Genomic DNA, 8,205 nt, shown 5'->3' with positions numbered 1-8,205 from the left:
AGGCTCCCAGCCTCATTCCTGATGAAGGGCCTTTGCCCGAAATGTCAATTTTCCTGCTTCTTGGATGCTGCCTGACCTGCTGTGCTTTTCCAGCACTACTCTAATCTTGACTCTCTGCAACCAGCCACCCTCTCCCAGACTCTGTAAGAAACACAGAGAAAAACCATGAGCAGCAGACCAGTGTACTATGGTATTTGGTACTGGCACCACTAACACAGGTGGTGACAATGGTCATCAAACCAATGATACTGATTATGGAGGGACTCTGCAGCATAAGTGGCATTTCCCATGACTCTACAGTACAACTGCTGTCTTAATAAATTCTCCATATTTTCCTAGGGTGTTACAAAAAATTTGTAAACCCTAGGCCAATTGTGCCGCTTACTTAAGAAGCTATTGAAAAATTATTTTTATTGATAATACATTATCAAAGGGAAGTGCACAACAGAAAAAGACCATTAATGCAATAAATAAGGAAAACAATTATTGCCATTAACCACCCCTCCAGGAACCACCACCACTCAGTCCACCATTAAACATGGCTTGCCTGCTCAAGTTCCCTTTTTCTGACTGTGTTCAAATGCATTTTTTAAAAAATATAACGTGGACCCAGGCTTGCTCCTTGCAAACGCAAACATTAAATGTCTCAATGGCGTGTAGGCGATAGCCTGAGAAAGCTGCAGGCAGAAAAGAAAGAACTAATTAGTCACTGCAAACACGATCAAGTCACAAACATTCAGAGCTCAGATTTTAATCAAAGACGGCATTAAAACTATCACGGTCATTCTAACAGAAGAGAGACTTAACAAACAATCAAGGTATTTTTCAATGTATAACTTCAGTTACACCACACTGTAAATTTTTGCTATAAATTCTGTGCCTTACAACCACCTGATGAAGGAGCGTCGCTCCGAAAGCTAGTGCTTCCAATTAAACCTGTATGACTATAACCTGGTGTTGTGTGATTTTTAACTTTGTACACCCCTCCGTCCAACACCGGCATCTCCGAATCATTAAAAAAAAACAGACAGTTAGGAATCATTGTCTGCTGTAAACTCACTTTTGACAGCCCCTTACCTTAACTGGAGAAAGTTCTAGTTTTGGCACTGGGCATTTTCCATGATGGCAAAGTGGATGCATAGATGAATGCAGATGGACCTGTTCCGCGGTATCTCAGAGATTCAAGAACAGCAGCCAGATTCTTCCCCAGCATTAAGTTTGTCTTCGAAGCAAGATCAGACTCCCATTGCTACTCTATTATGGGCATGTCACCCTAAAGTTGCATCTGTTGGTGGAAAAGAGACATATCAGTTTTACGCTTGGAGGTCTGGGAGTCTGGCAGACTGAATTTCTGTAATTGCACGCGGATGATACTTTTCAGGGCTCGTAGGTCACTGAGATGCTCAGGTACATAATCCTGGAAGAGAGAATAGTTATCATCCTGTCCATTGGAGCATAGGGACATGGAACAATCAATGCCATTACTGGATGGGCAGAGTTCTTGGTCATCTGCATCACTCTACACAGTTCTTGTCTTTCCTCTAGCAGATCCTCTGTGCATCAAAAGCCCTTTTGCCTCTCCCAGGGATTGAGGGAAGCTAAGACAGTAAGACAGAAATGAAAGACAGGCAGAGACAGATAAATGAACACCATGGTACAAATGGGCTGAAGTGTGTTTATTTCAACGCAAGGTGTACTCTAGGTAAGGCAGATGAACTTAGAGCCTGGATCAGTACATGGGACTATGATGTCGTGGCCATTACAGAGACTTGGTTGAGAGAGGGACAGGAGAGGATGCTCAACCTTTCAAAGTTTTATTGTTTTAGAGGAGACAGAGGGGAAGGTAAAAGAGGTGGAGGAGTTTCATTACTCACCAGGGAGAATGTTCCATCTGCACTCAAAGAGGACACACTGGAGGGCTCATCCACTGAGGGATGGGCACAATCATTCTGATAGGATTATACTCTAGGCCCTGCAACAGCCAGACGATATTGATGAACAAACATTTAGGCAAAGGTTTGATGCAATAACAACGGGGTTGTGGTAGCGGGTGACTTTAACTTCCGCAGTACCGACTGGGAATCACTTAAAGCCAGAAGCTTCAATGGGGTAGGATTTGTGAAGTGCATCCAAGAGTGTTCCTTGAAACAGTATGTGGATAGTCTAACTCAAGGAAGGGCCATACTAGACCTTGTATTAGCTAATGTGCCTGACCAGGTGCCTGACCTTTCCGTAGGAGAGCATTTTGGAAATAGTGATCACAAGTCCTTAAGTTTTAAAGTAAGTCAGGACCTTGTGGGTAGGTACTAAATTAGGGGAGGGAAAATTATGTCACATTAGGCAGGAGCAAAGGAGTGCTAATTGCCTGAGTTTAAGACTGCTGTTGTCTGACATTGCTCACTTAATAAGTTAATGACCATTAGGTGTAAGCCCTGGGGAAAATATTCCGTTGTTCCTGATTTCAAGAGATACTCAAAGCTCCACTGGCTTTATGAATGAAGCCAGTCACCAGCCTTATTATGGCTGTTTATTCTAATTGGACCATTAAGCAAGATTGATTCATTCTTTGACCTCCTGGAATGACAGGATGTAGCCAATGGTGTGCTGCAAAGAACTGTATTTGTGCCTCAGCTATTTATAATACAAATCAATGATTTGGAAGAGTGAACAAAGTATAAAATACACAGTTAAAGTTCATATTAAGTCTCTTCATCGATACTACCAGATAGAGTCAAACAGCACAGAAACAGAGCCACCAGTCCAACTTGTCCATGCTGACCAAGTTTCCCAAATTAGTCCCACTTGCTTGCATTTGGCCTACATCCCTCCAAATCTTTCTTGTAGATGTCCAACTGGCTTTGAAATGTTGTAACTGTACCTGTAACTGTACCGCTTCCTCTGGCAGTTCATTCCACATTGAACCACCCTCCTCATGAAACCGTTTCTTCTCAGGTCCCTTTTAAATCTTCCTCCTCTCACTTTCAAAATCTGCTGAGATCTGACTACCAGAGTTTCACTCACTTTGTTTTTAATTGCATCAATTCATGGGATTTGGGGATCCAAGGATGAGCCAGCCTTTGCCTGCCTTCCCCAGTTACCCGGGAGAAGGTGATAGTGGCCCGCTGAGCCACTGCAGTTCATGTGCTAGGTAAATTCCATAATGCCGTTAGCAAGACTGAAGGAGCAGCAATATATTTCCAAGTCAGAGTGGTGAGTGGTTTGTCGAGGAACTTTCAGGGGATTGTGCTCCCATATATCTGCTGCCCTTGTCCTTCTAGATGGGATTGGGCAGTTATCTAAGCAGCCTTGAAGATAGTACATATATACTGCTGCTGCTGAGCATCAGTGGTTGAGGTATTTGATGTTTAGGGATATGATGCCAATCATGTGGGTTGCTTTGACCTGAATGGGTCAAGCTTCTTGAGTACCGCTGGAGCTAAACCCATTCAGGCAAGTGGGGAGTATTTCATCACACTCCTGACTTGTGTCTTGTGGACAGACTTTGAGGAGTCAGGCAATGAGTTACTTGCTGCAATGTTCCTAGCCTCTGACTATTGCTGATTATACAGAGGTAGTTGAAAAATATAACCTATTACAAAGATATGGCCCTTCCTTGAGTTAGACTATCCACATTACAAGGCTGCAAAGGAATAGAGACCACAAAATGGATAGGATAAGGTGGTGAAGACAGTGCTAGGAAATTATCAGAAAGAACAATGAAAAATCAAAACTTATCTCAAAGATGGGAGACCAATAAATCTTGATCCTCAGAGTGAATTAAGAATTCTTGTACATGAATCACATAAGTCAACATATCAGGAAGCAATGAGAAGGGCAAATTGCAAATCTGTCTTTCATTTACAAGGAAGTTGAATTATAAGGGTGTTGATGGAACACAACTGGAGGAATCTGGATAGATCTCATTGCCTTAGAGTCCACAACAATTGCATTCATATTCTCTGGAGTTCAGTAAAAGAGGTAAGTGAAATATATAAATATCTTAGTGGGATGACACAACTGGAGGAATCTGGATAGATCTCATTGCCTTAGAGTCCACAACAATTGCATTCATATTCTCTGGAGTTCAGTAAAAGAAGAGGTAAGTGAAATATATAAATATCTTAGTGGGATGAACAGGTGAAATGCTGTTGATTTGCTCGAGGAGTCTTGAACTAGACTCAGGATTGGACAATTAGGATTGAGATGAAGAGGAATTGCTTCTCTGGAAATCTTTGCTCCATGGAGTAGGGGATCCTCAGCCCTGAGTTCAATAGATTTTTGGAAATCAAGTGATGGCAAAGTGGAATTGGGTTAGAACCTCAGCCATTCAATAGTTGAGTAGAAATGAGGATATATCCACACACCACACATCCCCCCTCCCCCGAAAGCCCCAAAACAATACAGTGCTGCCCTAAAACAGCGAAAATTCCGTCTGCACTGAAGTGACAACCTGGATTACATACTGTCTTCTCTGATGTTGTGTTTGAATCTCTGGCTTTCATGTAGAAATAAGCTTACTATTAGAGAGCCAGTACTGACGCAGTATCAGCCCTACTGTTAATCTGCATAATTTAAGGATTGGTTGGTGTAAATAAAACTATCAACTCCACTTCCCTGTCATCTCCAAATCCTTTCTTCTGGTCACCTCAAACTCTCTCATTGAACCATCAGCGCCCCCTTTTGGTTTCCTTTTAATATTACATCACTGTCAATTTATATTTTCTGGTCAATCTGGTCACAGCTCAGGAGCAGGTGGGACTTGTACCCAAAATAATATATTTTATACAGTAAAACTTACAGGATGAGAATCAAATGGAAACAAACACCAAAGAAATAAAGACTAGTCACCAAAATCATAAAGGCATGCCTTAAAGAGAAAAGAAGGCTAGAGAATTGCAGAGGTTCAGGAAAAGAATTCAAAAGCTCATGGACTGACATAGTCATGGAGCTATTAGAATCCAGGAGTACAGAAGGACTGAGAATTGGAGATGCACAGACAGCTAAGGGCTGGTGAAAACATTCCACATGCACCAAACCCAGGGCCAGAATCTAGCCAAGTCTCCAGATATTGATGTACTCACTGGGAACTGCGTGCATGTCATGGTCCTGAAAAGCTGCTGGATCAATGAGAACATTAAAAACTCAGTTAAACATTTAGTTCCTCACACCCACTCCATCATCAAATACAATTCTGTCCTTAACTCTACTGCTTTAACTCACTCTGTCCAATGCGGCACTGAATATACACAGTAAAGCAGCCTCCACTGCCCCCTGGTGGACCACATTACAAAAATGAAAACTCTCCAAGACAAGAAATTCCTCATTTTCATTTTAAACGGGAGATGCCTTACTTTGAAACTGTGTTCCCTAGAATCCATCATGTGGGGAAATATCCACTCAGCATACAGGCTGTCAAGACCCCGTCAGAGTTTTATACTTTCCAATCAGATCAGCTCTCTTTTTCCAAACTCCAGTGGGTATAGGCATTACTATGATTGAAATGAGAATAGTGCTTTGTCTTTCTCCAGTCCTACTACCCCAGGGATCACGACATAAATTTAATTGTTTTACTCAATTCCTGATATGGCTTTTGCTATATTAAAATGAAGAGGTCCATTAGTCAAGTTTCTTACATAAACACATTTTTTTTTAATGAAACAAAACTTATTCAATGAAGATGCCAAACTGTTTAACACAATTACTTTGTGATATGAAAATATCAATCTTTACTCATAACGTAACGTAAAAGAACAGGTTTCTCTCTACAAAGAAACAAAAAAAACATTTGGCAAATGAGACTTCAGTTCTTGAAGGCAAAAAAGGGAAGGATAAACCTTGGAATGTTTGGATGACTATTAGGAGGAGAAAGTGAGGTCTGCAGACGCTGGAGATCAAAGCTGAAACTTTATTGCTGGAACAGCACAGCAGGTCAGGCAGCATCTAGGGAACAGAAGATTCGAAGTTTCGGGCACATGCCCTTCTTCAGGAAGGGCATGTGCCCGAAACGTCGAATCTTCTGTTCCCTAGATGCTGCCTGACCTGCTGTGCTGTTCCAGCAATAAAGTTTCAGCTTGGATGACTATTAGTCTAAGGTTCTGGAATGTGGAAACACTGTGTCACCGATATCGGTGGATGTGTCGGGGATATTTCTAGGTGCAGCATGGTCAGGAAACACACATTGCAAGAGGACAATTAGCTTTCCCAATAGACTTGCCGTAAAGGTGCTTCAGAAACAGGAGACACGAGCTGAACAGCTCTTTACTTTCAGTCAGCTCCCCCCAACTAAAATGCAAAACCATCTGCAAGCCTGCAGTTTAAAAATGACCACATAAAACTCAGTCGTGAAAACAGTAAAGTGTTTTCCCTGAAGTCAGTTCAATTCAAGCAATCAAACTCAGCAGTTTTAGTGAAGCAAATTATTGCTGGAAATCTGAAATAAAAATAGCAAGTGCGAGAGAAATTCAACCGGTCTGTGGATGTACCTACTAGAGAAGGTGCAAAACTTGACCTACTCTTGGGAAATAAGGCAGGGCAGGTGACGGAGGTATCAGTGGGGGACCATTTTGGGGCCTGTGACCATAATTCTATTAGATTTAAAATAGTGATGGAAAAGGATAGACCAGATCTAAAAGTTGAAGTTTTAAATTGGAGAAAGGCCAATTTTGACAGTATTAGGCAAGAACTTTCGAAAGCTGATTGGACACAGATGTTCACAGGTAAAGGGACGGCTGGAAAATGGGAAGCTTTCAGAAATGACTTAAAGAGACAGTATATTCCTGTTAGGGTGAAAGGGAAGGCTGGTAGATATAGGGAATGCTGAATGATGAGAGAAATTGAGGGTTTGGCTAAGAAAAAGAAGGAAGCATATGTCAGGTATAGACAGGATAGATCGAGTGAATCCTTAGAAGAGTATAAACGCAGTATGAGTGTACTTAAGAGAGAAATCAGGAGGGCAAAAAGGGGACATGAGATAATTTTGGCAAATAGAGTTAAGGTTTATCCAAAGGGTTTTTAAGAATACATTAAGGACAAAAGGGTAACTAGGGAGAGAATAGGGTCCCTCAAAGATCAGCAAGGCAGCCTTTGTGTGGAGCCGCAGGAGATGGGGCAGAAATTGAATGAGTATTTTGCATCAGTATTTACTGTGGAAAAGGATATTGAAGATACAGAATGTAGGGAAATAGATGGTGACATCTTGAAAAATGTCCATATTACAGAAGAGGAAGTGCTGGATGTCTTGAAACACATAAAAGTGGATAAATGCTCAGGACCTGATCAGGTGTACCCGAGAACTCTGCAGGAAGCTGGGAAGTGATTGCTGGGCCTCTTGCTGAGATATTTGTATCATCGATAGTCACATATAAGGTGCTGGCAGACTGGAGGTTGGCAAACGTGGTGCCACTGTTTAAGAAAGGTGGTAAGGACAAGCCAGGGAATTATAGACCAGCGAGTTGGTCGGCAAGTTGTTGGGGGGGATCGTGAGGGACAGGATGTACATTTATTTGGAAAGGCAAGGACTGATTAGAGATAGACAACATGGCTATGTGCGTGGGAAATCATGTCTCACAAACTTGATTGAGTTTTTGAAGAAGTAACAAAGAGGATTGATGAGGGCAGAGCGGTAGATGTGATCTATATGGACTTCAGTAAGGCGTTCGACAAGGTTCCCCATGGGAGACTGATTAGCAAGGTTAGATCTCATGGAATACATACAGAACTGGCTCAAAGGTAGAAGACAGAGGATGGTGGTGGAGGGTTGTTTTTCAGACTGGAGGCCTGTGACCAGTGGAGTGCCACCAGTGGGTCCACTACTTTTCATCATTTATATAAATGATTTGGATGTGAGCATAAGAGGTATAGTAAGTAAGTTTGCTGATGACACCAAAATTGAAGGTGTAGTGGACAGCGAAGAAGATTACCTCAGATCATAATGGGGTCTCGATCAGATAGGCCAATGGGCTGAGAAGTGGCAGATGGAGTTTAATTTATATAAATGCGAGGTGCTGCATTTTTGGAAAGCAAATCTGAGCAGGACTTATACACTTAATGGTAAGGTGCTAGGGAGTGTTGTTGAACAAAGAGACCTTGGAGTGCAGGTTCATAACTCCTTGAAAGTGGAGTCGCAAGTTGATAGGATAGTGAAGAAGGCATATGGTATGCTTTCCTTTATTGGTCAGAGTATTGAGTACAGGAGTTGGGAGGTCA

At 41.9% G+C, this 8,205-nt stretch overlaps 1 long non-coding RNA gene across 2 annotated transcripts; it reads right to left on the bottom strand.

Moving 5' to 3' along the window:
- Nucleotides 1-41: 41 nt before the first annotated feature.
- LOC122558065 lies at nt 42-5,158 on the bottom strand. 2 transcript variants are annotated; one of them, XR_006314033.1, is made up of 3 exons: nt 5,082-5,158; nt 1,078-1,285; nt 42-677 (listed from the first exon to the last, which is right to left on the bottom strand). It is a non-coding gene; the product is annotated as an uncharacterized LOC122558065 (long non-coding RNA). The 2 variants fall into 2 exon arrangements; XR_006314032.1 differs by lacking the exon at nt 5,082-5,158 and adding an exon at nt 1,875-2,259.
- Between the last annotated feature and the right edge of the window lie 3,047 nt (nt 5,159-8,205).

The sequence above is a fragment of the Chiloscyllium plagiosum genome, chromosome 16 (assembly GCF_004010195.1).
Source record: "Chiloscyllium plagiosum isolate BGI_BamShark_2017 chromosome 16, ASM401019v2, whole genome shotgun sequence".
NCBI lineage: Eukaryota > Metazoa > Chordata > Chondrichthyes > Orectolobiformes > Hemiscylliidae > Chiloscyllium > Chiloscyllium plagiosum.
This window is presented reverse-complemented; position numbering and strand designations above follow the sequence as displayed.